The sequence below is a fragment of the Equus caballus genome, chromosome 23 (assembly GCF_041296265.1).
Source record: "Equus caballus isolate H_3958 breed thoroughbred chromosome 23, TB-T2T, whole genome shotgun sequence".
NCBI classification, from domain to species: domain Eukaryota; kingdom Metazoa; phylum Chordata; class Mammalia; order Perissodactyla; family Equidae; genus Equus; species Equus caballus.
In genome coordinates, this window is record NC_091706.1 from 11,991,348 (window position 1) to 12,019,191 (window position 27,844).

The 27,844-nt window shown below is 45.4% G+C and overlaps 1 long non-coding RNA gene and 1 pseudogene across 1 annotated transcript in view; both read right to left on the reverse strand.

The window, feature by feature from the left end:
• Positions 1-17,863: 17,863 nt before the first annotated feature.
• Positions 17,864-17,963, reverse strand: LOC111770255 (U6 spliceosomal RNA; annotated as a pseudogene).
• A 2,500-nt stretch (positions 17,964-20,463) lies between these two features.
• The window catches only part of LOC111770119 (uncharacterized), a 52,230-nt gene continuing 44,849 nt past the window's right edge, over positions 20,464-27,844 (reverse strand). The window contains exon 3 of the long non-coding RNA XR_002803067.2: positions 20,464-20,640. This is a non-coding gene — a long non-coding RNA (uncharacterized lncRNA). The remainder of the gene's footprint in view (positions 20,641-27,844) is intronic.

Genomic DNA, 27,844 nt, shown 5'->3' on the forward strand with positions numbered 1-27,844 from the left:
TAAAATTCCTTCTGAGAGAACTGAGTCCTCACTTATCCTGGTGTCTCTGGGCCATAGGAGGACAAAACATCACAAACCCATCCCACATCTCGCTCTTCCTCTGCTTCCAACAGTTCAAAAATGTGGAACATGAAACCTTCAAAATTCAGAAGAATCCAGTTCAGTTTTTCTAGTAACCTCTCAGGCAGTTCCCCCCCGCCCCCCTGGCCCCAAAATGCTTTACAAGGCTAAGTTTGTTATCACTACCTCATATTCCACTGGGCCATTGGCTGTCAGGAATCAAGTGGGAAGGAAAGCACGCAGCTGACTGAGCTGATCAGGAAAATTAAATGACTTCACACTAAATTAATCAAAGATCTTAAAGTATTCTGAATGGTCCCATTCCTTTCAGAGGGTCCCCAAAGTAAAAGCATTGGGGGACACTCACTGACAAAATCACAAACTAAAGTCTAAAAGGTGCAGACCTATTGAGATTCCAGGCAACCCAGGAGTCACGGTTCTTGTGAACACACTGTCAGCGGCTGGGAGGCATTGAAGTTCTGTGCTTAAGAGAATGGATTTCTCAGCTACACAGAACCAGGTCTGAGGCCTGGCTCTGTCACTTACTATCTGAAAGTCCTTAGCCTCTCTTAGCCTCAGCCTGCCTATCTGCAAATGCCAACAACAAGAGAACTACTTTGTCCATTGAAGTGAAGGTTAAATAGGGATTATGGGGTTTCAATATTAATATACACACTTAGCAGAGCATCCAGCACACAGCAGGTGCTCAGTAAATGCTAGCCATGCTATTCTTAAAGCTTGCCCCAGATCGGGAAATAAACTGAATTCACGCCTGATTGCAGTCATGCATATGGACTGTTCTAGTCCGGCTGCCATATGCAGGCGTTCTGCTAAGCCCCAGGTAAGAGAGTGGTCTTGGTGCTTAAACTCTACTTGGAGATACATACGCATAAACGACAATGACCAGATCATCATCAGAGTACATGCACAGCATGTGAGGAGTCTGGAGGACAGAAGGACTCAGCCAGGGGGAGTCCAGAGGTCACACAGAGGCAAATCTAGAGACGCAGAGAGACCAGTGGTCGCCTGGGGTTGAGGGTGGCAACTGAGGTGAATACAAAAGGGCTTGAAAGATCTTTTGGGGGAGAAGGAACTGTTTTAAACTGGACTGTGGTGATCGTTGCACTACTATGTAAATTTGCTAAAAACCACTGAGTTGTACACTGACGACGAGTGAATTTTACTTGTTTGCGTGTGTAAATCACATTTCAATAAAGGGTTAAAAACTACAAAATGTTCACAGAGGAGGTCAGCTCACATTTACGCTAAGCCTGCAGGATGGGCAGGATTCGTACGTGGAAGAAGGATTCGGTGCCCCCGAAAGACAGAGGGCACTTGCATAGGAGTGAAGGCAGAGAGCCAGCAGAACTTACCTACTCAGGAAGCAGCCACGTGGCAGGTGGCAGGAGAGATGGCTGGAGAGGCTGGTTGAGGCGTCCTGTCCAGCATGAAACTTAGGGCGTGGGGCTTCCCTCGGACAGAGACACAGCTGGACTAACCCGCCCTCAGCACAGCCTGGCCTCTGCTGTTCCCATTCCATCTCCTGCGCTAATGGTGAGCTTTGGCTTTGCAAAAATACCCCATCTGAGCTCACTGAAAGCAAAAATCCCCTCACAGGATATGAGAGCAGAGCAAAGTGTTTGACTTCTCTGATGTTTCCCCAGTCGAAGCTTCTCCTTTGCTGGTACTTAGGGGATTTGTAGCTTCTTTGTGGAAACCGCACAAGAGGTTTCTCTGCTTAATCCCCAGATCTTTAGAGTTTGAGCTGCATTCGGTTTACGTTTCAAGAGTGCCATGGTGTAATCTGTGACAGTGAGCTTCAAGCTCTCTGAGCAGGGAGCGAGCTGGGAGAAATCAAGGTGCCCGTAAAGGTCTTAAAGACGAGAAAGCTGAGGCCAAGAGCAGCACCTTTCAGAGTTTCTGGCCAGGCCTCAGTTTCCCTTCTAGCTGGCACACTGCCACTTAGCAGACAGGATTATATTCTCTGACCCCATCCTCCTGACCTACAACGATTGGATCCCTGGGCCCAGCTGGACTGTTCAGATGACCTCTCCGAAGAGTGTAGAACTGAGCTGAAGAATGTTCATTCTTCTGGGCTGGTCAGTGGACTCGCACCCATGTAGGACTGGGAGCTGTGTGTATCCTGAAGCATTGACACCTGGTGGGGAGAAAGCGATGGAACTGAGCTCCCCACTCCATCTTGACCGCTGTCTGGTTTCTGAGTGCAGTTTTCTGTGAGGACGGTTCACTTTACTATACCCTTGGGATTTATTAGATGCTCAGTATGCTTCCAGTAAATTCTTATATTTTTCTAAAACAAGTTGCAAATGGATTGCTTTCACTTGCAATCACAGTGTCCTAACTGAGTCAGAGAGTGGCTTGCCGAAATCACAATGCAAAATTAACACGAGAACCCTTCTGTCCTGCCAGACCAGGGGTCTTGATGTTCACTGCCCAAGATGGCAGAGGTTAGCTGCTCATCAGTATGGGCACCCACACAGAATTCACCTGACTGTTCCCAGAAGCACATTCCCTTCGAGTCCAACCTGAGAAGGACTGCATTTCATGAAAGGGGAAACGCTTGTAGACGGAAATCCCAAATCCAAAGACAAGCCAGGAGAGGCAGCTGGGGGTCCTATTTGTACAACTTTACAGCCACCGCAACAATTTTGGTTTTGCTTAAACGGGTTAGTACAGGAAAATGGGTTGAAATATGTAAAACACAGAACAGTACCTTATACAAAACAACTACTAGTTACTATTAGTAAATGATAGTGACTCTCATCCCGAGGGGAACGGTGGACACTTGAAGGATTTTTAGCAGAAGTAACATCACTTCTAGATTTGGAAAGGTCCCCTGGACGTGGGGTGGACAATGGATGGGTCAAGAGCCTCCGAGGGTACAGGAGGCAGACAAAAGGCTGCTGCCATCCTCAAAATGAGAGAGGATGGTATGTTTAACTAGAGTGGTGTTGGTGGATATAGAGAGAAGCTGAGAGGTCAGAGAGAGACTTCAGGGGTAAAACTGACAGGACCTGGTGACAGACTGACCACGTGGCATAAAGAAGCAAGCAGCTCAGGGATGACTTTTAAAGTTTGGATCGAACAACTGGATGGCTGGTTGTGTCATTTAACTGACACAATGAGCACTAGAACAGGCCATCTCTGCCTTTGGTCTGTAACCTCCGTTCCCCGTCCCCTGACGTCACAGCCACCTCTGATTCCCAAGCTTGCATTAAATTTGTAACATTACAGGTGTGAAAATGAAATGTCAAATGCTTCTCACTCCGTCTCAAAGAGAATGGTGAGACAGTTAGAAAGGACGAATTCCTCAGACTTAAATGTCTCTCACTTTTCAAAGACTCTTTCTAGAATTTCAAATACACTGGGCCTCCCTGGGCTCTACTGGCTTTTACAGTTTACATTTCCATGTTGCAGCTGAAAGGTTTGGATTTGGGGTAAAAGCCTGCAAGAAGACAAAGTAACTAATATTTGCTCAATCCCTATTATGTACCTGAAACAGGCTAAATATTTGCAGCCCATTAAAATGCTGCAAGGTAAGGATGGTGATCTAAGTATCACAGATGGGAAAAGTGAGGATCAGAGGGGCTCAGTAACTTACCCAGGATCACACAGCTTAAATGCAGAATTGAAACCAGAATAGTTGACTCCAAAGCATAGGTCCTTTCCACTCCCCAGGTTTCAGAGATCCATGTAGTGTAATTTACTTCCACATTTTCCTCTCAATCTGAAGTCTGAATGTTTTATCTAAGCTTAGATACAAGGTTATCCAAGCAGTGACCTTGGGGGGAATCTGGCTTCCCAGGGTCTTCTGGAAAAATGGTCATCCAATCTTTTCTTCCCGTCCCCCCTTTATAAGAATACAGAAAAGCAACTACTTACAGAAATAAAGCAATTATTATAAAAAAGAAGAATTTATTAACAATATGGCTTGAAAATGAACTGAACTAAATTTTTCCCTCTTCGTATGAATTGGATTTTTTCCTGTAAACATGTTTAATTAGAAACACACAGTGAGAGCAAGATCATGTTAATAAACTTGGTTGTCGTGCCCTCACTGACGTGTGCCCTGTGTTCACTTCCTCATGCCCGTCTTGGTTAGTTCCGTGATGCTATGGCAGGTGTCAGCTCCAGCTGCCCCTGGACACATTCTGGGGTTTAAAATCACCCTCACGGTAGCCACCTCCTGGGCACAGAGCAGATCACCATTGCACAGCAGGAGGGATTCTGTCAGTCACAGTCAGTAGGACTCTCCTGCCCAAGGGCTCCTCACAGGGGACAGGAGCAGAGTGGGGAGCCCTGGGCAGCCAAGGAACACAGATGGCCAGAGGGACCCAGTGGGTGAGGTGGGAGATCATCTGAGAGGTGCTGGGGTGGGTATCACAGCCCTAATGGATGCCACATGGTGGCATGAACTGCTGCCCCTGGAAAACTGGCAGGGCTCATTGTGGCTGAGACCACATCCCCACAGTTCTGAGGTCCACGGTACAGTCCTCAGGTCCCTGCCATGGGCTCTTGTCCAATTCAGATGCAAAACATGAGCAGTAAACTACAGCTGGGAAAAATCCAAGCAAAATGTGGGAAAAGGGGCTCATAATAAAATAGAATTCTATTAAGGACAGAGAACCATGGGAATAAATATTGGGATACCTAACCATGTCTGCCGGTCAGGGAACGCCTCCTGAGAACCGATAGTTAAGCTGAGACCTACAAAAATCATGAGTCATCCGGGAAAATAGGAAGAGGGGGGCATCCTGGGCAGAGAGGTACCGCATGTGAGGAACTAAAGAGGAGCAGGTGGGCTTCAGGGCAGAGGGAGACTGGGGGTCCACAGGGAGACGGAGAACCGGAAACGTGTCTGTGACACAGAATGAGGAGAGAGCTGTTCTGCAGGGGATGGAGAGGTGGGCAGGGCCTCTGGAGCCCAGGCTAAAGATTCTGGATTGATCCACAGGGATCAGGGAGCCATTGACAGGTTTTATGGAGAGGAATGAACTGATTAGATTTGCATTTTTAATTTTTTTCAGATTTTATAATACACATACACACATGTATATAATTTTACATATGTATAAATATGCTGATATAATCTCAATACCGTTTTTATTAGCCTTTTCTCTCTTATCTTTTCTATCTTGACTTGCTCCCTCCCTTTTCCTCCACTCCCTACCATCAGCAACCCTGGCGCCCTCTAACCCACGCTAATAACCTGGTGTGAGACCCACTGCAGTTTCCTCTGTGTTCACATAACCATGTACAGACACACTCACACACGCAAACTCACACAAACTCACACTCACACACACCCTACATCTTAAGGGCTTTATGTGAATGTGTTTGTGTGGTAACATTTTACAAAATAGGATCATATCATATTTTTCTGCATCTTGCTTTCCTCACTCAACCATACCTCATACAAATGTTTCCAGGTCAATTTAGCCCAACTTCACATTTTTAGTGGGATAATATTATACCACGATGTGGATGTTCCATAATAAAGCAAACGATTCTTTTAGAGATGGACAGTCACACAGTTTCCAGATTCTTGCCATGTAAACATTGCAGCAGTAAATGCTCTTGTCCACAAGTCCTTTATACTAGTGGTTTTGTGCTGGAAAATAGATAGATTCCCAGGAATGGGATATTATAACAAACACTATTACAGTTCCTGCTTTTAAAAGGTTACTAGAGTGCTTTCCAGGAAGGCTGGTGAAATTTCCATTTGAGCCGGCAGTTTCTGAGGGTCCCCTCTGCCCCACATCACTGTCACCAATGAGTGTCATGGCTGTTTTTAATTTTCTTCTGGTCCTAAAGGTGTGGAGTGGCATCATTTTATTTCTTTGACCACTAGAGATTGGGGTTTCTTTTCATTTGTTTGCTTATTAGTTTAATTTCCTCATCTGTGAATTGCTTACTCAGACCTATTGCTCATTTTTCTAAGGTTTGCCTTTCTGTGTCAATATATATAAACTCTCCACACTTTGTGAAACTTTACCCCTGGATTGTTGTTTGCATTAGAAGTCTGGAGGGTAGGGAAGGCTTGCTTACACACCCATTATCAAGTCTGAAATCCCTGAGGCTCTGAAGGAAAAAATAGACATATTAGTCTATATAAAAATGAAAGTTTATATGTGGTGACAGGGACCATAAGCAGAGCGGTTTGGGCAGATTTGTGGGTTTAAATGATCACTTGGCTGCGGCTGGGAAAACGGATTAGAGGGGAGACAGCAGGAGATGGTGGGAGGTGAGTTAGGAGGCTGTTTCCAAGATCTACATAGCAGAGGATGGAGATGGGCGATAGCGCGGATGGGTCTTACAGGTTGACTGAATGTACAGGAGAAAGGCATAGAGATTCTAAAAATATCAATGTGAACTTATTTTAACTAATATTTTATTAACATAGGTTAAGTAAAAGAATATTGAAACTGAGAAAAAAAGTTAAAAAAATCTTCCCTAGAATAAAAACCTTTGAGATGAGCTTTGCTAACTGCAGCTGTGCCTACTCAGCACAATCAACTGCTGCTCAAAACTAACCATCTCTCTGCCCCTCCTCGTACAGGAGTGAGCACTTTCCTGGAAAGTCAAGGTGCAGACATCAAGATTCAGCCTCAGAAGGCCAACGCAGGCTGAAGAGGAAAAACAACCAAAAAAGTCCAGACAGGGAAAAGAAATCCAGTCTTCAAGGCCAAACGCAGGCTGAAGATGAAAACCAATCAGCAAGGCCACAGGCTCCCCCACCACCTAGAACCCCAGATAAAATCCTCCACCTTTTTCCTTTCAAGCAGGTGGATCTGAGTTCTAGCTCCCATCTCCTCATCTGGCTACTTTTCAATAATAAACCTCTTTCCTAGCCACAAGCCTGGCGTTTCCAGCTTTTGGCCCTCCTGTGTAGCTGGTAAACAAACCTGTGTCTCTGTTCAGTAACCGTGTAAGCATAAAGAGACAGCAGAGCTGGTTCCATTACCAGTGGGGAACTCGGATGAGGGCCTGGCCACCTGAGCAGTGGTTTCCTCATCTGCAGTGATGGGCACTCTGTCATCTGTTTCTTCAGGAGGCTGAGACTAAATGACACGCCTGAAAGCTCCTACAGTGGGGCCTGGCCCTCAGTGCCCTCAGCTCTCTGCCTTGTGCCTTCTCTTGCTCTCACTAGGCTGGGCCCACTGGAAATGCATGCCTCATCCTGGGGCCATGGTTACCAGGCCTGCTTGCTGGTTAGAATCACCTGGAAAACTGTTTTAAATGTATGGATCCCTGGGATCCACTCCCTGAGATTCTAATCTGTTGGTCTGGTGTGGGGCTGAGAAACTTTTTATCTTTACCAAGCTGCCCAGGAGATTCTGATGCTTAGCCAGACTCAGGAGCAGCTTCCCCAGAGGGTTCAGGGCCTAGTGGAGAAGACAAATGGTTAAAACTGAGCTGGTCTCCAGGCTGTACAGTAGATCTCCAGAATTTAGTCATCCAGCGCAACTGGAACTTTGTACGTCTCCCCATAGCCCCTACCCCCGAGCTCCTGGCAACCAGTATAGTGAATAACACTGCACTGTATACTTGAAATTTGCTAAGAGAGTAGACTGGAAGTGTTTTCTCAGCACACACACAAAAAGGTAACTATATGAGGTGATGGAGATGCTAATTCGCTTGATTTGGGTAACCATTTCAAAAACTATATGTGTATCAAAACATCACGTTGTACATTTTGAATATATGCAATTTTTATTTGTCAGTTATACTTCAATAAAGAGATGGGGGAACTGAGTCAGCATGGTACGGCCATAAGAAGGGCTTGTTAGGTGCTATGGGGGGGTCCAACTGGGGAGGCATGGAGGTCTCACAGAGGGCATGAGATCAGGCCTTGAAGAAGGTGACAGCGTCCCCTACGGGAATCAGCTGTGCCATCAGCATGGGGAGAGGACAGCAGGGGAGGAGAGGGAGGTTGGAGTTAAATGGGAAGGCCCTTGAAATACTGGCTAAGGAGTTTGGACTTAATCACAAGGGCAATGGAGGCTCATCAAAGGTTTTTAAGCAGGGCAGTAACTTGCTAAGAACTTGTCTTAGTAACTCAGTAAAACAACCCTGGCATCAGTGTGGAGAATGCACTCCCCAGATGTGAGGGATTGTCTTTGTCAGAACTATGACCATCCAAACAGCTTGATTTGGAAAATATACCCCTTAGGTGATCCTCCACTCTGTTCAAGGTGAGTGAAAGTACAAATAACAGTGTGGTCTTGAGTAATGAAATATAGGGAAAAACATGGCAATTTGCTTTATGCCATGAGTCAAGGTAAACACCTTTACTCTTCCAGCTCTTTATTTCAAAATTAATTAGCACTTTTCCTTTAATAGCCTTGTGTTAAAAGTAAACTGAAAAGTGGCAAAATCTTGAAATGCACCAACTTAGGATGAGCTCAGCTACTCAAAAAGGCTGTACTGAATTTAAACCACAGCTTTATTTATGTTTGACATTGAGTAGCAACAAAAGGTCCTTTAGTCCTTTGGACGAATGATTCGGTGTCAGTAGAGAAGAAATTAAAGCAGAAGTGTCTCTTCACAAAGCAGTTTAGTGGTGAAACTGTAAAGTGCTCCCACCTTCCCAGCTGGTTTTGGTGCAGAAAAGCAGAAACAGAGCACCAGCCAGGAGACACAACGGCACTCAGGCTTTGCTGCCGGAGATGTTGTAGATGGGGTCGGGGGAGAGGGATGGACACTGGTGAGAAAAGATTTACTGTCCTAAGCGTTCAGACGAGATGGGCAGCACTCAAAGACCGCTGGGTCAGTCAGAGGACTACTGACGGCACTGGGCCACCTCGCCCCAACCCCAGGAGCTCTGGAGCCCTGCCAAAGTGCAGGCGAGGCACAAAGCAGGCCTCCCGCAGCCGGGACAAGGAGGGAGCAGAACCAGGCTCCAGGCAGCGCCCGCAGCCTCCTCACCAACGTGCTCCTAGAGCGCGGTACAGATTCTGAGGGGAAAGCAGTGGGATTCTCCCACACCAGGAGCCTGACATTAACTTAGAAAATAATAAGAGTTTTCTCTAAAAATAATGAATAATTGCACTTAAAATATACATGTTGGTGGTAAAAATTCAGCAAAGTAAAGAGCTTGTAAAAATTACCCAAAGTCTACCACCCAGCTATAAACCTGCTAAGATTTCAAAACTATCGAGCACTCTATTCACGTAGACTCAAAAAGATAAATAATTCTTCAAAAGTGTAATCTTACCACAAATGACTTTCATAACCAGTTTTTCCATTCAGCAATATGTTCTAGACATCTTAAAAGTGATAATTACAGATCTATATCCTCTTTTTGCTGATTGCATAGTATTTGGATGTGAATAATTTATTTGAACTCCTTTTTGACAGACTTTCTAGTTTTTCACTACGATAACCAACATTTCAATGAACATCATATATATGTATAATTTTTTCGTGTCTGTCCAATTATCTGCTTAGGATAAGCTATAAGAAATGGAATGGCTTTGGGGCCAGCCCGTGGCCGAGTGGTTAAGTTCGCGCGCTCTGCTTCAGCGGCCCAGGGTTTCGCCGGTTCGAATCCCTGGCACGGACATGGCACCGATCATCAGGCGGGACATGGCACCGCTCATCAGGCCATGCTGAGGCGGCATCCCACATGCCACAACTAGAAGGACCCACAACTAAAAATACACAACTATGTACTGGGGGGCTTTGGGAGAAAAAGGAAAAATAAAATCTTAAAAAAAAAATGGAACGGCTTTGTGGGAGGGGATCCATAGAGTAGGTACTCCCAGCTCACAGCAACCCGCTCCTATGGGGCTGTCGTTTGCCTGACCAGCATCCATTCCCCTTTTCCCTTACAGAATGAACTATAATGAGGGCAGGGAGAGACGCCCAGCTCCAACCTATCTTCCATGTTGTAAAGGGACAGCTAACCCCACCCCTAGGCCTATGACAAAAGCCTGGCCAATCAAAGACGTGCCAGAGATCGGCCCAGGGATGGCCCATAACCCAAATGGGTCCGGGGAGGCTAGGGCATGGGCCTGGGAGCTATAGGGTCTGCCAGATGTAACGCTGTTGGAGCCTGGAGCTGCTGTCAGTCACCATGGGCAGAGTGTCGCCCAAGAATGAAGCCAATACACAGGAAGGCAAAGCTGAAAGATGGGAAGACACAGAGAGACTTTATTTTAGTCCCTGGACTCAGACAGATCTGGAACCAGCTGTATCCCCTGGATCCTTTGATTTCTTGAGCTGATATATATAGATACCCATTCTTTTTGTTTTTTCTTAAATCTCTGTAGTCTCTCTGTCTTGTAATTTAAAAAAAAAAAAAAAACCTGAATAAGGAAAAAACATCTTTCTCTGGGCCCCAGTACACAGGCCCCATCCCCAGGGCCCTGACCAGGCGGCCCTAGTGATCCCTGCCAGCTGTCTGGCTGCAGTGGCCGATCCTGGGCAGGAGGGGAGCCTGGCCAGGATGGCAGCGCTCTGAGACAAGCATGTCAGCAGCTGAGCTGGGAGGAGAAGCCCCCTGCACCCCTGCAGCAAGATGGCCACAGGGGCCTGGCTCACTTCCTCCTATGTTCTGGGGAATAATAACCTCATTTAAAAAGGTGGGGGGCCCGAGGGGGCTCGCTGTTAGCTAAGGGTGAGGGACTCTGGACTGAACAACTGTAAACAACTGTCTGTTTAAGTGCTCTCTGCTCAACTGCTGGGGCTGATCTGCACGCTCACGAGCATCAAGACCCAGGCCCCAGCCGCCAGGTGTGGTCCGGCTGCACCCTCGAAACCGGAGACTCAGGCGAGCCACTGAGCCTCTCTGAGCCTCGATTCCCTCATCTTTAAAGTTCCCTCCTCTCAGTGCTGCTGTGAAGATCACATGGGCAAAGTGTTTGACAGCACCTGAAACATCAGAAGTCTGCCTAACTCTTAGCTATTAACAGTTTACACTAAAGTCCACAGTGCACTTTCTCATCCTTGCCTCCTCTGAAGACTCTTGTCTTCTTGACCAGATGCAAGGGCCCCTCCATTCTATTTGTCCCTGTATCTATACCCAACATACAACCCCCATAGGGCAGTGAGCAGATGGGGCTCCACTGCTCCCTGACGTGACAGGAGCCTGCTGAGAGGAGGCGATAGTGGAAGGTGCAGTTTAAGGAATTAGACCAAAGGAATCATCTGGGAGTCAAGGCGACCGTGACTCCAGGCCTGCACGCTGGTTTCTGTGCCCACTGAGGTTCTTCAGATGTGCACTGCGGTCACAGTGCCGAGGGGCTGCTCTTCTCAGCTGAGGTTTGTTCAGGTCTTTGATTCAGGATATTTTTTCTTTTCTCTTTTTATGCCTTTGGAATTCACAGCCCCAGAAATGTTGACATTCAAAATGAAGTTTTTGATGAGAATGGTGCACACTGGAGTAATTGGAGTGAATGGAGATGTGGAGCATTCTAGATCCCACACATCCTGCTCCCTTGGGCTGGGAGAGCAAGAGCCAGTGGAGCAAGAGAGTGGGCTGTCTGTAATTACACTACATCTCAGAAGGACACCTCCCATGGGGGCGATCTTAATCTATCACACACCTCTGTCTGTGAACTTCCACCAAGGGGTCAACATTTTAAGCATCATTTGCTTTCAGCTTGTCCCAAAATACATGACAGTTCCTCCCAGGGAGAAAATTCTCATCTCTTCAGATGCCGCCTTTATGCCCAGGTGGCGCCCCAGTGCAATAAATACTCAAGACGGGCTGCTTCCTTAAGGGGCCATCCAGCCTCAGGGCGGCAGGCTCGCTTCTCAGAAGCCTCAGGGTGGAGTTTCCCCCTTGCTCTGGGCTGATTGATGTCTATGACAGCATTCTAGTCACCCTAGAGCACTAAACAGGAGTTGGGCAGTTGCTCATTTATTTCGGCATATTAAAAATTCAAATAGCATCACACACCCATGGTAAGATGAAAGTTTAAGTGTCAGGAGGAATGTGATGCAGAGGACGACCCCCTCACAGAGCCGCTCCCCAGGGGCCCACAGCACAGGCCGTTGAGGGGGCTGCAAGGGAGGCCTCGTCCTGCAAACTGACCCAACGTCTTCAAAGGATCAGCGTTTTAGATGTTGATTCTCTCCCTCCCTCCGCTCTTTATCTGTTTCTCTGTCCTCACTCTTTCCATCTCTTTGTCTAGTTTAAAAAAGAGGGAGAGGAGGAGCAAGCTGAACTGCTTAAGTCCAAGCAATCAACTTTTTTCAGCAGAGTTCACTTCTCTGCAGGCGCCCGTCGCCAGGAGGGTCCTCTGAGGGAGGCCCAGCAGTGCCGCCTCCACACGTCTGTCCTGGGCAGTCTTCCCTCCCACAGTGGTGGAGCCTTCAGGCAGATCCATCTCTGCTACCAGGTCAACCAAGACGTGCCCCTCTTCCTGCCAGAGGTTAGTTTAACAGAAAAAGTCTTACTCTGGGGATTTGGTCATAAATACAGCAGAGAAGCTAGTCTTGGTGCAAAACCTCAGAATCAATGAGGGTGCCTCAAGGTCAGGTCAAAGCTGAACCTTCTCTCATCAGCCTTGCACTGGAAGTGCGTCCAGGTCACCAGCAGGCGTTGCCCTCCTTTTCCCAGAAGCAGAAGGAAGAACCTTAAGCTTTCTTACTACACCATTTGGTAATAAATAGAATGCAAGGACTCATCCCCTGGATGAGTGCCGAAGACTGAGCAACGCAGCTGGCAGGTGGGGTTGGAATGTTCACTGGATGTAACAAAGAATTCGTAGAGTTTAGAGTTATTCTAATATTAATACTTCTACCCCAGCTTACTTTGCTTGGCATTTGTTGGGTATTCCTTTTCCGTCTCTCTATTTCTCTCTGCCCTGTGTCTGACACATTGAACATAGGCTGCAACACCATGAGTCTGACATCGCTCTTGTCCTTTCTCCCACATGCAGTCAGCCAAGTGCTCCCAAATGCAGTACAGGGCAGGGACCCTGTGAGGCTGCATGGACGTGTGGGGGACCCAGAAGACGTCGCTTGAGTTCTCATGTTTGATCTCTCCCCTATCAAGTCTTATGATTGGGAGGACCATGCCAAGTGATTGAGTTTGGGTGTTAAAACTTGGTTTAAAAAAAGTAAAAGAGGTTAGCTAGAGCTAACTTTTTACTAAGTGTGGCCTGATAATATTTCTCTTCCAATACTTTTCCCAGGATTAAATTCACAGTATTTTTAAGTAAATATTTAATACTTAAGAGTCAACGGTTAATGTGTATCTGTCCTGTGTGGAGCAGTGGATGGGAGAGTGATTAACAAAGGAACAGAAATCCACAAATCTGGTTTTCAAGTGTTGCTCGCCGGGACTGTGACCAAGGCTCAAATACAAAGTTGTTATTAGCAGAGCCTAGGGATTAAGCACATAGCCTCTGGAGTCAGGCAGACCTGGGAGCTAATCTCAGATCTAACACTTACTAGGCACGTCAGCTAACCTCTATAAGCATCGATTTCCTCACCCTCAGGATGGGGGGTAATAATTCTACTTCACAGGAATTTTGGAAGGATCACATGAGAAAATTTACATGGTCTAGTTTAAAATTAGAGCCTCAGCTCATCTGGGTATATCATTTGGGAGAATGAGGAGTCAGGCCTTGGAGTAAAGGGGATGTTTTTTCACATATAACAGAGAAGGCTTGCATTCAGAATGTCCCCAGACGCATAAGAGATGAGCAGATAACCCAGCGGAGTAATGAGGAAAAAAAGTGAATAGGTACTTTTCAGGGAAAGACACTCAGGTGGCCAATGAACATATAAGCGGGTGGGTGCTCAGTCTCAGTGTATCGGGAAATGCAAAGCAAAACCATAGTTGCTGCCATCACATTCACAGGACAGCCAACCTGAGGACAACTGAGGACTACATCAACTGGATGCACAGACCCCAGTTGTTGAAATATGATTTTCGGACCTCCTGAGAAATTTTGAGACTTTTTAACTACTTAAAAAAGAAAAGTTACAAGCTGTTTCAATGGCATCACAATAACCAAAATGCCAACTTATACATTTATGACTCTTTCCCAAGACATATGTGAACCAGAGACAAAAGACATGGAATGAAATGAAGTTAAGAGAAACTAATCTTACCTGGGGGTTATGGCCCAGCAAGAATCCAGAGGACACTAGGGCAGAGCAGGTACCCCCACCCCTGCCATGAGTACAGCCTTTGCATACGGCAATACAACTCAACTCTGATGCAAACACCTAGAGTTAGGATCAGACTCCACGGGTTAAAGGGCATGGTCCCAACGCAACTGTCCCCTCTTGAGATGTCAGCTGCAAGTCTGGGGATCCCCAGGCCACCAGCACTTCTAACCAAATGGCTACAAGTCCAGGAGGTTCCCACAACACGCCGCCCCTTAGTTTCAATAATTCACTAGAATTTCTCACAAAACTGAGGAAAGCACTGTACTTATAAGTGCAATTTTATTATAAAGGATTCAAATCACACCAGACAAATGAAGAGATACATAGGACCAGGTCTGGAAGAGTCAAGAACACAGAGCTTCCACGTCCTGTCCCCATGGAGTGAGGGCACATCGCCCTCCCAGCATATTAGTGTCCTCACCAACTAGGAAGCTCCACAAGCTTCAGAGTCCAGAGTTTTGGGGTTTCATTATGTAGCCATGACTGATGGAACCACTGGCCACGAGACTGAACTCCAACTCCAGCTGCCATCGCCTCCCTGGAGGTCGGGCTGCTCAAAGCTCCGACCCTCTAAGCACGCGGCTGGTCTTCCTGGTGACCAGCCTCCATCTGAGTCATCTTCTTAGGATAAACTCGGACGTGATCCAAGGGGCTCGTAAATAGCAAAGACACTCCTATTACTCAGGAAATTCCTAGGATTTAGTCTCCCAGGACCCAGGGACAAAGGCCAGTCAAATTTGTTATTATACAACAAGCTCATACTCTGGGACACCACGCGGCAGAGAGGACAGACAGGATGGTGACGTTTCAAAGCCTCCGTCTCTAAGAGCCGCACATAAGGGGATGTTTAAACTGGCCCTAACATGGGATGGAACTTCAAATAGACCAAATGCTCAAGTTCAAAATGTTCTGTTTAAGCCAAAATACTGTGAATCAGCAAGTCTAAAGTGTCCTGCCACCCCACAGACTGCGGGCTCACAAGGAAGCTCTAAGCGGCCTAGAGGCTGTGGAACTGACCAGGACCAGCCAGCCTTATCAAGGAGTTTGTATAATCTGAAGAACAATGCAGCAATTCCCAGTAAGGAGTATTTTGATTAGGTGATTCAGAATCATTGCACCAGCTTGTTGGAGCCTTCTTCCACCTGCAGCAGAGCCAACGTGCAGCGCCAAATTCATTAAGGAATGGGGCTTGGTTAATATGGAGTTGCAGCAGTGGCAAAACCTCAGACATCCTTGCTTTTTGACCCTTTTTCCTCCATTCCAGCTGGACTATTACCCTTCTACTTTCATAACAGAATGATTTCCTCAGACTTGCTTTTAATGTTTGTCTGTTTATTTGTAGATTTACTTACATCATCTTGTATTTGCTTGAGGACATGTCAAGGTCCTTTTGGCTGACCTTTGTAGATTAACAAGTTTCCCTCAGGACATCTTTATCATCACACCTGAGGACTTCTCTCTCATGCTCCTATCCACTTTTTTTGTGTGTGAAGAAGATTGGCCCTGAGCCCACATATGTTGCCAATCTTCCTCTTTTTGCTTGAGAAAGATTGTCACTGAGCTAACATCTGTGCCAGTCTTCCTCTATTCTGTGTGGGATGCTGCCACAGCATGGCTCGATGGGCGCTGCTATATCCACGCCCAGGATCCAAAACCACAAACCCCTGGCCCCCAAAGTAGAGCTGGCGAACTTAACCACTATGCCACAGGGCTAGCCCCTCACTTTCAAACTGATTATGACTAGCCACTTCTAGAGCACTAAGTTTCTGACCTTACGCCAGCATTTGTACACTGTGAGACGACTGAGTCCATAAGCAAGGTTACAAGTTTCCATTCAGTCCCACCACTGTTTACTTCTTGAGGCATGTGTGATTAATTTCAGGTGTTTATTACCTGTTTAGTTGCCAAGATGGTATGTCCTAAAGCTAGAGCCTTTTAAAACATTGTTTTCTTGACATTTGATCGTTCAGCTGAAGCTTTTAAACATCTTTTGTCAGTGGGGCATCAGTAAGGAATGAGGTTACTTCAGAATGGGTCTGGGATGATCCTAATTATGGAGAGGCTAGAGGCAGGGAGGAGAGAAGCACAAAAATACAGTGCTACTTCTGCCTCGGGTGGATCCTAAATGTGTATGCTTTTGATTTTGCAAAATCATTAAATGAAAAGACAGCTGTTCAGGGACTGAAGCCCTGTGACTGGAATGACATTTAGCCTCAATCATCCAGTGCCCAGGTTCTGCCCTTTATGCTGACATCTCAGAAGCACTCTGATGACGGCTTGCCCTGAGTCTAAAGGACCAGAATTGGACACACAGATGACATCCTAGCTGTGTGCACCCATTTTATCCACACCCACACCACAGACAGTTTAGTCAAGATTCTGTCACAAAGCCAACGTGGCTTCTTTGGAGCAGCCATTCAGAAAAACAAGAAATTGTTTTTGTCAGCCTCCCAGCTCAGCAGGCCAGCCTGCTGCATGAGGCAGACTGGGCGTTCCATCTGTTTTCTCTCGGGAGTGGTCTTGAGTCCTCACATTTCTGGTGACAGACATGCCTCAGAGAACAGCACTGTGCTGTGAGCCAGGTAGTATCACTAGAGACTGCCAGAAAACATTGTGGGCCTCAGCGAGCCCTGAGCCAACGCCCTGTGAGTAGGATCTGCTGTTCTGGCAACTGCAGACCTCCCCAAGGCCCACAGACTCAAGATGTCCAAAACAAGAATCATAATTCGCCTCTCCAACACCCTTCTCTCTGCTTCCTGTCCCAGTCCCTGGCATCACCATCCCTCGAGAAACAGGGAGGTCTTTCTTGACTAGTTCCCTCCCTCACCCCGAGAGCAAGCTATCAACAAGTTCAGCCATTTTCCCTCCAACGTTTCTCAAATCTATCCACTTCTCTCCACCTCAACCCCAACACCCTAGTGTAAGTGGCACCCATCTCTCGCCTAAAGAGTACTGACACCTTCCCAAATGGTCTGCCATATCCACTGCCCCTCCGTCCGCTCTCTACCCTAGTTCAGGGTGATTTTTTTTAAATATTGGCACCTGAGGTAACAACTGTTGCCAATCTTTTTTTTTTTTTTGCTTTTTCCCCCCAAATCCCTGCCCCTCAGTATATAGTTGTATATTTTAGTTGTGGGTCTTTCTAGTTGTGGCATGTGGGATGCCACCTCAGCATGGCCTGATGAGCGGTGCCGTGTTGGCACCCAGGATCCCAACCGGCGAAACCCTGGGCTGCCACAGCAGAGCGCGCAAACCCAAGCACTCGGCCACAGGGCCGGCCCCCAGAGTGAGTTTTTAAAACACAAATTATGTCACCTGCCTGATGAAAGCCCTCCACAATCTCCCACTATCTCGGGACAGAGATCAGTGTCCAGGTTCTGGCCTGTGGTCTGGCCTCTGCCTACAACTCCAGCCTTGTCTTGGGCTACACACCATCCCCAAATCGTGACACACCAGCCCTGGTGGTTTTCCTCTCATCCACGCTCCTTAGTCCCACAAGACCTTTATACCTGCTGTTCCCTCTCTGTGATAGGACCTTCCCAACACACTCCCCATTTTTTAAGGTGGTAAAATATACATAACACAAAATTTAACATTTTAACCATTTTAATTCTACAATTCAGTGGCATTGAATACATTCACATTATTGTGCAAAAATATGGAACACCACTAATTTGCATGTCATTCTTGCACGAGGGACCATGTTAATCTCTGTATTGTTCCACTTTTAGTCCATGTGCTACTGAAGTCAGTCTGACTCATCCTACAGATCTCAGCTTAAAAGTCACTATTCAGAGAAGTCTTTGAAGACCAGGCCTGTCCCCCGTCACACATGCCCTTGGCTGCACCGCACTCAGCATGAGAGATATGATTGTTTGATTGGTTGTGTCTCCCTCACTAGACTGTGAGTTCCGTGAGGGCAGCTCTTAGGGCCTAGCGGAGTGCGAGGCACATGGTAGGACTCAGTGAATCCTAGTTACATGAATGAGTGAACAAATGAGCACAGAAATGCAATTCTACCCACAGTGAAACCACCTTTGACATTAGTGTAGAAAACCATATAGTTCTGCATTGTCTTGAATTCCATTCTAGGTAGCATCTTGGCTTCACCTTTGAAAACCTAAAACCACGAGGCCAGACCCCTGGCCAAGTGGTTAAGCTTGCGTGCTATGCTTTGGTGGCCCAGGGTTTCACCAGTTCAGATCCTGGGCACAGACCTAGCACCGCTCATCAAGCCATGTTTGGGCAGCGTCCCATATAGCATGACCAAAAGGACCTACAACTAGAATATACAACTATGTCCTGGGGGACTTTGGAGAGAAGAAAAGAAAAAAGAAGATTGGCAACAGATGTTAGCTCAGGTACCAATCTTTAAAAAAAAAAAACAAAAGAGGGGGCCGGCCCTGTGGCCGAGTGGTTAAGTTCGTGTGCTCTGCTTCAGCGGCCCAGGGTTCAGATCCTGGGCGCGGACATGGCACCGCTCGTTAGGCCATGCTGAGGTGGCGTCCCATATGCCACAACTAGAGAAACCCAACAACTAAAAGATATACAACTATGTACTGGGGGAATTTGGGGAGAAAAAAAGAAGCAAGAAAAAAAGAAGATTGGCAACAGTTGTTAGCTCAGGTGTCAATCTTTAAAAAAAAAAAAAGAAAAGAAAACCTAAAACCAATAGTGAGATTTCTTTTCTCCTTTTCTCAAACAGAATAATTATTATTTCAGACTTCCCCTCTCATAAAAGAGGAAAATACCTGGTAGTTTTTAAATAGTATGTTTTCTTTGATTCTATTCATCAAGGTTTCAAACTATTGAATCTAGACTCAGATCTCTGAAGCAGTTTGTAATTTCTGAAACTAATGTCAAGTAGGTCTCATTTTGCATAAGCTGCAAGGCCCTGGACCTGATCCTGCCCCACCATGTCTGCAGAGGAGCCCCCACCACCTATTGGGGCTGATGTGGGTCTGGAAATGGCTTTCCCTGGACCCTGAGGTGTGTCTGCACCCACCAAGTTCCAGAAGAACTTGTCACACCTACTCCAGGAAGCTCTGCTGTGGGCCAGACAGGGTGGGTCTGGGATCTCATGGGACCAAGGACTCCAGCCCTGAGTTACAGCAAGAACAGCTGACACGCGCATGTCCCTGCACTTTGTGTGTTATTCATAACGCCAGGAGCTGTGGAGCAGCATCGTCATCCATAGCAGCATCCCACTTTCACAGAAGAGGGTAAAACTCGCCAAAGTCGAGCAGCCGCGCACGATCCCTCAGCGGGGCCAGGCCAGATTTGGCATCTGATTTTGACACCAAAACCCTCGCTCTTTTCACTCCGCTTTGCTCCATATGACACTAACCACTGCATTTTTAGAGGCAACTTCTATTATAAGAGTACCCTTGAAGTGGCATAAATAAAGATCTCTGGTCACTTTGCACCATAGGCGAAGCCATGGAAAGTAGAAAGAAATGTGGCCTGTGGTTATAATTGTGTGGTTTATTTATGTGGTTTAATGTGGTTGATTGCATATCTGTGGTTATTCAACAAGTGTGTGTTGACTGTCTGATCAAAAGTCTGAGAGTAGGTATCACATGATGACCAAGACTGCCTGGCAGCACACAAAGCCCTCAAAGCCCTGGGCCTGTGAGCTGCCCCAGGCCCTGCCTCCACTACAGAGTGTCCTCGTGCACACCGTCTGGGAGCTCAGTCTTCTCCTGGCTTTCTGCAAAGTTTCACTTTGTCCTAGGGAAAAAGCTACGACGCCCCCTGCCTCCAAGCATAGCCTCTGTAGGCTGGGTCCCCCAGGTTCCTCTAAATCCTGCCTGTCCACACCCTCTTCATGGAGAACATGGTGAAGAACACACTAATCTCTTGGATCAAAGTGAGAACGAAATGAATAACACTCCCAGTAGAGGATCAAATGTACATAAGCCCGGGGGCTCCTGGCTGAGGAGGCGATGAAAGGGAGACAGGCGCCTGTCCTGAGGTCACAGACCAAAACCTTCTGACACCTGTCCCCTCACCACCACCACCACCATGTCCAGCCTTGGCCCCAGTGAGTGAAGCTTCCAGTGACCAAAAATGTCCCTCAGTCTGACATTTCCCATCCCCCCATTAGGTTTTCCTTTTTTCGTATCTAGAAATGTGCCTATCATCACCTCTGCCACATGTTCCCCTCAGCTCCCCATGACCCTCACCTCCTCTTCCCTTGACCACGGCTCATTTTGTTTCACGTTGACTGTCAAAACTCCAGCTGGAGCAGAATGTAGGCAACTTAGCTTTATTCACACAGCAATGCATGCACACATCCCCCAGACTTTCCTTATCTACCTCCACCTTAGGTTTTCCAAAGCTCCTTTGTTTAAAAAAGAAATCTTCTCAGGGGTCCATCATCTTACTTCATTGTTCTCACTTTCCATCTAATTCTGAAAGATCTTCAAGCTTTTCAGGGAAAAAAAGTGTTTTATGTTATTTTCATGATATTTTAGATCATCATCACCATTATCACTATTATTGTTATTACTATTAAACATTGATTTCCACTCTGATCCTTACTTACAAAATTATCTCTTCTGACATAAAGCCCTTCTGCTCCCGTATTCCTTGAAATTAATGGTTTTATTATTGAATCTTAGCTTTGTCAGCTTAAGAACAGTTTCCACTGACGTCTGCATTTTACCTTCGGTACCTGCTCATCTTTCCCCTTGGATTGTTTTTTAGCGACAGGCTTCACACAAGGACACACTGTGTGTGTGAAGGGTGTCAAGAGCATGCCTGTGGTTGGGGACAATAACTTCCCAGAGACACAGGACAGCCTGGTTGTTCTGGTATTTATTCCTGTCCTTTAACTTTTCCTTGCTTCTCAGGGAAAATTGAAGCCCTGAGAAAACCTCTAGTGGTTGTAGAGAAATACTAATCACGTCTTGAGGGGAGATTCTTACATCTGCATTATCAGTGCTTACTTGTTTCCACCACTTATAGTTTAAACCATTTTACTCTTAAAATTGTTCATGACCATGCATTTTGAAGGGGTCATTTACCAAACGTTGAAATTTTGGACCAAATGGAAAGGCTGGGAAAGCAGCCTTGAAGACCAGCACACTGAGTGGGGAGCACCTGTGCAGCTTTCTTTCCACTAATCCTGAAAGGGCTAATCTGAAGGAGAAACCCTCGGACTGCAAAGCAGACTTGTTGTTAGGAATTAAATTTCTCTTAGTGCACTGAGTAATAAGCAACAAGAAAGATTGCTGTGCTTTTCTACATAGGATCATTCAGTGTGTATGTTGTAACAATGACAGCCAAATGTAACTAGTTGTGAAAGCTGAAAGTGCCCGTGAGCACAGGTGGCTAGCTGGGTGGGCAGCCGTGGTGATGAGGACACCATCCTAATCAGACATTCATCATTGAATGAGTACCAACTTGACTTCTTAGTGCTTCAAAGCAAAACAAGAAGATGCTTTATAGGGACTTGAAATCTAGTTTAGAAGAACAAAATTAGTACAATGAGACCAACATGCAACTGGTTAGAGGCTAACAACTGCTCAGAGAGAAAGGGCAGCTTCCTCCTCGTTCTTTCTCACACTGTCACCTTGACAAGAGGGGTCCTCAGTCTTTGTGCTTGGTTTCCTACTATGGAAAAATTCCTCAGAGTAACTTTGTTATGAATCTCTCATTCTTACTCAGTAGTTTGCTCCAATCTCACCCACCATGGCTACAGAGACCCTATTCTGAATATGTAGAGACTTTGTTTTCATTTGGGGTCCAAAAGCAGAAAGGGACAACTAGAAATGTATAACATAGTATTACTTGCATTTTTTATTATCAGGCTCAGATATGTTTTAATTTAAATAAACACAGCACTCAAAAACTGGCTTTCCAGATTAGAACATAAGATATAAAGAACCTCAGGGGCCGGCCCAGTGGTGCAGCAGTTAAGTGCATACATTCCACTTTGGTGGCCCCGGGTTCACCGGTTCAGATCCCGGGTGCAGACATGGCACCACTTGGCAAGCCATGTTGTGGTAGGCATCCACGTATAAAGTGGAGGAAAATGGGCACGGGTGTCAGCTCAGGGCCAGTCTTCCTCAGCAAAAAGAGGAGGATTGGCAGACATTAGCTCAGGGCTAGTCTTCCTCAAAAAGTAAAAATTTAAAAATTAAAAATAAAAAAGAGATATAAAGAAGCTCAAATATTTCAATCATTTATGGTCATGAAGTGCCCTATTCAAACATAACCACTAACCCTGAAGACAGATATTGTCTATTGCTGCATAACAAATTACCCCAAAATTTACTGGCTTAAAACGACAATAAACATTTACTATCTCTTGCAGGTTTTGTGAGGCAAGGATTTAAGAGCAGCTTATCCGAGTGCTTCTGGCTCCAGATTTCTCTCAAGGTCGTAGTCAAAATATAGATCGGGGCTGCAGAATCTGATGGCTTCATGGGTTGGAGACCTACATGGATATTGGCCAACTCACACGCCTGGCAAGTTGGTACTGGTTGTTGATTTGAGGCTTCAGTTCCTCACCATGTATGCTTCTCCACAAGGCTACTTGCATGTCTCGATGACATGGCAGCTGGCTTCCCACAGAGCAAATGTTCTGAGAGAGAGAAGCCCAGGCGGAACCTTTATCCTTTTATGACCTGGTATCAGAAGTCACATCGCATCACTTAAATTCATTAGAAGTGAGTCACAAACTCCAGCACACCTTCCAAGGGAAGGAAATTAAGCTCCACGTGTTAAAGGGAAAAGTGTCAAGTAATTTGCAGACGTGCTGTAAAACCATCAGTGGTTATAGATAAATGAAAATCATTTTTAAATCTTCATAGCTTGTTTTGAGATATAATTCATATAAAGTAAAATTCATTAATCTGAAGTGTACAGCTGAGTGACTTTCTACATGAGCATGTACCTGTATAACCACCACCTAGATCAAAATATAGAGCATTTTCAGCTCCTCAAAAGTTCCATCATGTGAACTCCTTTGAATTTTCTATGTACACAATCACCAGCTACAAACAAAGACAACTCTAATTCTTCCTTTCTAATCTTTTTAACTTTCACTTATTTTCCTTGGCTTTCTGTACTGTCTGGGACCTCCAGAATAATATTGAATAGATGTGGTGTGAGTGGACATCCTTGTCTTGACTCCACTTAGAGGGAACATGTTTGGTATTTTACCATATTGGTCTGAAGGTTGTTTTATAGATAACTTTTATCAAATTGAGGAAGCTAGATTCTACTTCTAATTTGATTAAGTTTTGGCAATAGAAGTATAAATAGAATCACAATTCATGATTTTACCACTTGCTCATAACTTTAAAAATTAGCCAGGGTTGGGGCTGGCCCCGTGGCCGAGTGGTTAAGTTCGCGCGCTCCGCTGCAGGCGGCCCAGTGTTTCGTTGGTTCGAATCCTGGGCGCGGACATGGCACTGCTCATCAGACCACGCTGAGGCGGCGTCCCACGTGCCACAACTAGAAGAACCCGCAACGAAGAATACACAACTATGTACTGGGGGGCTTTGGGGAGAAAAAGGAAAAAATAAAATCTTTAAAAAAAAAAAAATTAGCCAGGGTTTTGCCTTTATCTGCCAATGAAACTTATCTAATTTACAGAAAAATTGTGCCAGGTATACACATGAAAAAGTATTTCCAAGGCAGTCCTCAATTTCCAAATATACTGATCTCCAAACTTGTCTTTGTTTGTCAGGTCTTTAGAAATTGCTAGACTATTTCACACAGAAGCTTAATTATGCCTGGTGGAGGACAGTGTCAAGATGGCAGCATAGGTAGACTCTGAACTCACCTCCTCCCATGGACACAACCAATTTACAATAACACTGGGAATGATTATCACTGAAAGAAAACTAAAGACTGGATAAAAAGAACCCCTGCAACAAGGGACCATCCTGACTGAGGTGAAAGAGGCAGAAATTCCTTTCTGGAGAGAAAAAAGCCACCATCACAAGCCACGGCACTTCACAGCTGGCCAGGAGCAATCCTAAGGTATGCAGCCTTCCCCAGAGAAGTAGGGGAGCTGAGCAGGGGAGCATTACTGCTATAAGCCTGCGTTGGACTCAGCACAACTGAGATGAGTCTCATAATATCTGGCTTTGCTGGCTAATAACAACAATGGGGAATACACTCAGAAATGCTATGGGACATAAGGGGGGAAAAAAGCAAGCTCTTCAAGGGCCCATGCACAAATTCACCTGTTTTGCAAGGCAACCCAAAATCACCAAAAAGAAAGGGGCACAGTCCTTTGGAGAAAGAGACTCACTCTGTGCATCTTGATGAGACGTGAGACCTCTCCAGGGACTGAGATATTGGCGGCAGCCATTATTGTGATCTAGTACAGGCATGCAGACACAGACGTCATTGGAGTTCTTCCACTGGCCTGTTAGCCCAGGGGTCTGCCCCACCCACTAAAACTCCAATTTAATCCAGCTCAACCAGGGCAGGCAGCTGGCGCTAGGGTTTGGCCACACCCATCAACAAGCCCTCAGGCAACTTTCAGTCTACATAGGCTAGGTGCCTGGATCCTCTGCAGCCAGGCCAGTGGGTCCACCCCTACCAGGCAAGGTGTGTGTAAGCAGCAGGTGGAGTGTGTGGGGTGTTGGTGGAGTGGGTGGCACCTCTGCAGTGGGGTGACTGGGTCCACTCCAGGGAATCAGGACAAGTGCATGGGGCAGGACTATGTTGACAGTGTGTGTGGCCCTGTGGGCAGTGGGTCTTGTCAGCTGCAACAGACTTTTACTGCTCAAATACCCACATAAGGGATTGGCTTCACCTTCCAAAGCCTGAAATAATTGGATGCTCCCGTGCCTGGGCCCAGCCCCACTCAGCTGAAATCCTGAGAGAGCTGACAACAGCCTTGCACACCAGAGGCCTACAGCAATTGTAAGCCCCTGAGCATAGCAACCAGCTGTGCTGGGGGCCTACTCACTTAACAGAAAAACTGCAAAGGGAATGTGATATTAGACCTTGCAGCCAACTGTGCTGGGGCTCCCCATGCCTGATAAAGTGACTGAAGTGTCCATTGCAGCCACACGCAGCTGAGAATTACAAACAGTAGAGCAGGGAGACAATCTAGCCTCCCAGGCACCTGCTACAAGAGCAACCCTGCTACAGCAGAAGGACACACATAGCCCACACAGGGTCACTCATGGAACATGTGGAACTGGTGACAAGAGGGAAGCACACTGCTCGGCCAAATAAGGTATCTCTTACATAAGCCCACCTCTCCAAGATCAGGAGGCATAGCTGACCCACCTAATACATAGATATAAGCAGAGAAAGAAGCAAATGAGAAGGCAATGGAATATGTTCCAAGTAAGAGAATAGGACAAAACCCCATAAAAAGACCTAAATGAAACAGAAATAAACAATCTACCTGACAAAGAGTTCAAAGAAAAAGTCATTAGGATGCTCACTGACCTCGGGAGAAGACTGGATGAACTCAGTGAGAACATCAACAAAAAATGGGAAAATATAAAAAAGAACGAGTCATAAATGAAGAATATAATACTGGAAATAAAAATTCACTAGCAGAACTCAATAGCAGACTAGATGATCCAGAAGAATGGATAAGTGAGCTGGATGAGAGGCTAGAGGAAATCACCCAAGCTGAACAGATAAAAGAAAAAAGAACAAGAACAGTCTAAGGAATCTCTGGGACAACAATAAGCACACTAACATTCATATTATAGATGTCCCAGAAGAAGAAGAGAAAGACAAAGGGGTAGAGAATCTACTTGAAGAAATAATAGCTGAATTTCCCTAACCTAAGGAAGGAAAATGACATCCAAGTACAGGAAGCACAGAGAGCACCAAACAAGAGAAATCCCAAAGAAGCCCACACCAAGACACATTATAATTAAACTGTCAAGAATTAGAGAAAAAGAGAGAATCCTAAAAGCTTCAAGAGAAAGGCAACAAATGACATACAAAAGAAATGCCATGAGGCTATCAGCTGACTTCTCAGCAGAAAAATTACAGGCTAGAAGGGAGTGGCATGACATATTTAGAGTGCTGAAAGGCAAAATCCTACAGCCAAGAATACTCTATCCGACAAGGTTATCATTCAGAATGGAAGGTGAAATAAAGAAAAGTTAAAGGAGTTTCTCACCAAGAAACCAGTTTTAAAAGAAATGCTAAAGGGACTTATTTAAGTGGGAAAGAGAAGACCACAAATAGGAATAAGAAAATTATCAAAAAGAAAAAAGGGAATAAAATCACTGGTAGGGGCTGGCCTCATGGCCGAGTGGTTAAGTTCCACGCTCCGCTACGGCAGCCCAGGGTTTCATTGGTTCAGATCCTGGGTGCAGACATGGCACAGCTTGTCAGGCCACGTTGAGGCGGCATCCCACATGCTACAACTAGAAGGCCCTGCAACTAAGATATACAACTATGTACTGGGGGAATTGGGGGAGATAAAGCAGAAAAAAAAAGGATTAGCAACAGTTGTTAGCTCAGGTGCCAATCTTAAAAAAAAAAAATACTATTAACTTTAAAAAAAATCACTGGTAAAGGCAAAAATACAGTAAAGGTAGCAGAACAACCACCCATGAAGATACTATGGAGGTCAAAAGACAAAAGTACTAAAAAGACCTATTTCAATGATAAAGGGTAATGGATACACACACCAAAAAAAAATAAGTTAGATGTGATATCAAAAACATAAAATATGGGAGGAGGGGAGTAAAAGAGTAGAGCTTTTAGAGAGCAGTCAAACTAAAGAGACCATCAACTTAATATAGATTGCTATGTACGTAAGTTATTACATATGAACCTCATGGTAATCACAAACCAGAAACCTATAATAAATGCACAAAGAATTAAGAGAAAAGATAATACTAAATACTAAAGAAAGTCATCAAGCCACAAGGGAAGACAGCAAGAGAAAAGGAAAGGAACAGAGAGGAACCACTAAAACACCCAGAGAAAAGTAACAAAATGGCAATAAGTACACGCTTATCAATAGCTACTTTAATGTCAATGAACTAAATTCTCCAATCAAAAGGCATAAGGTGGCAAATTGGATAGAAAGACAAGGCCTATATATATAGGCTGCATACAAGAGACACACTTCAGACCTAAAGACACTCACAAACTGAAAGTGAAAGGGTAGAAAAAGATACCCCATGCAAATGGCAATGAAAAGAAAGCTGGGGTAGAAATATATATATCAGACAAAAGAGACTTTAAAACAAAAACTCTAACAAGAGACAAAGAAGGGCACTATGTAATGATAAAGGGAACAATCCAACCAACAGGAGGATATAACATTTGTAAGTATCTATGCACCCAATGTAAGGGCACCTAAATATATAAAGCAATTAGTAACAGACATAAAAGCAGAAGTAGACAGTAACACAATAATAGTAGGGGACTCTAACACTCCACCTACAACCAATAGATAGATCATCCAAACAGAAGATCAATAAGGAAGCATTGGCCTTAAATGACACATCAGACTAGATGGATTTAGTAGATACATATAGAACATTCCATCCGAAAACCACAGAATACACATTCTTTTCAAGTGCACATGGAACATTCTCCAGGATTGACCACATATTAGGCCACAAAACAAGTCTCAATAAATTTAAGATGATCAAAATAATACCATGCATCTTTTCTG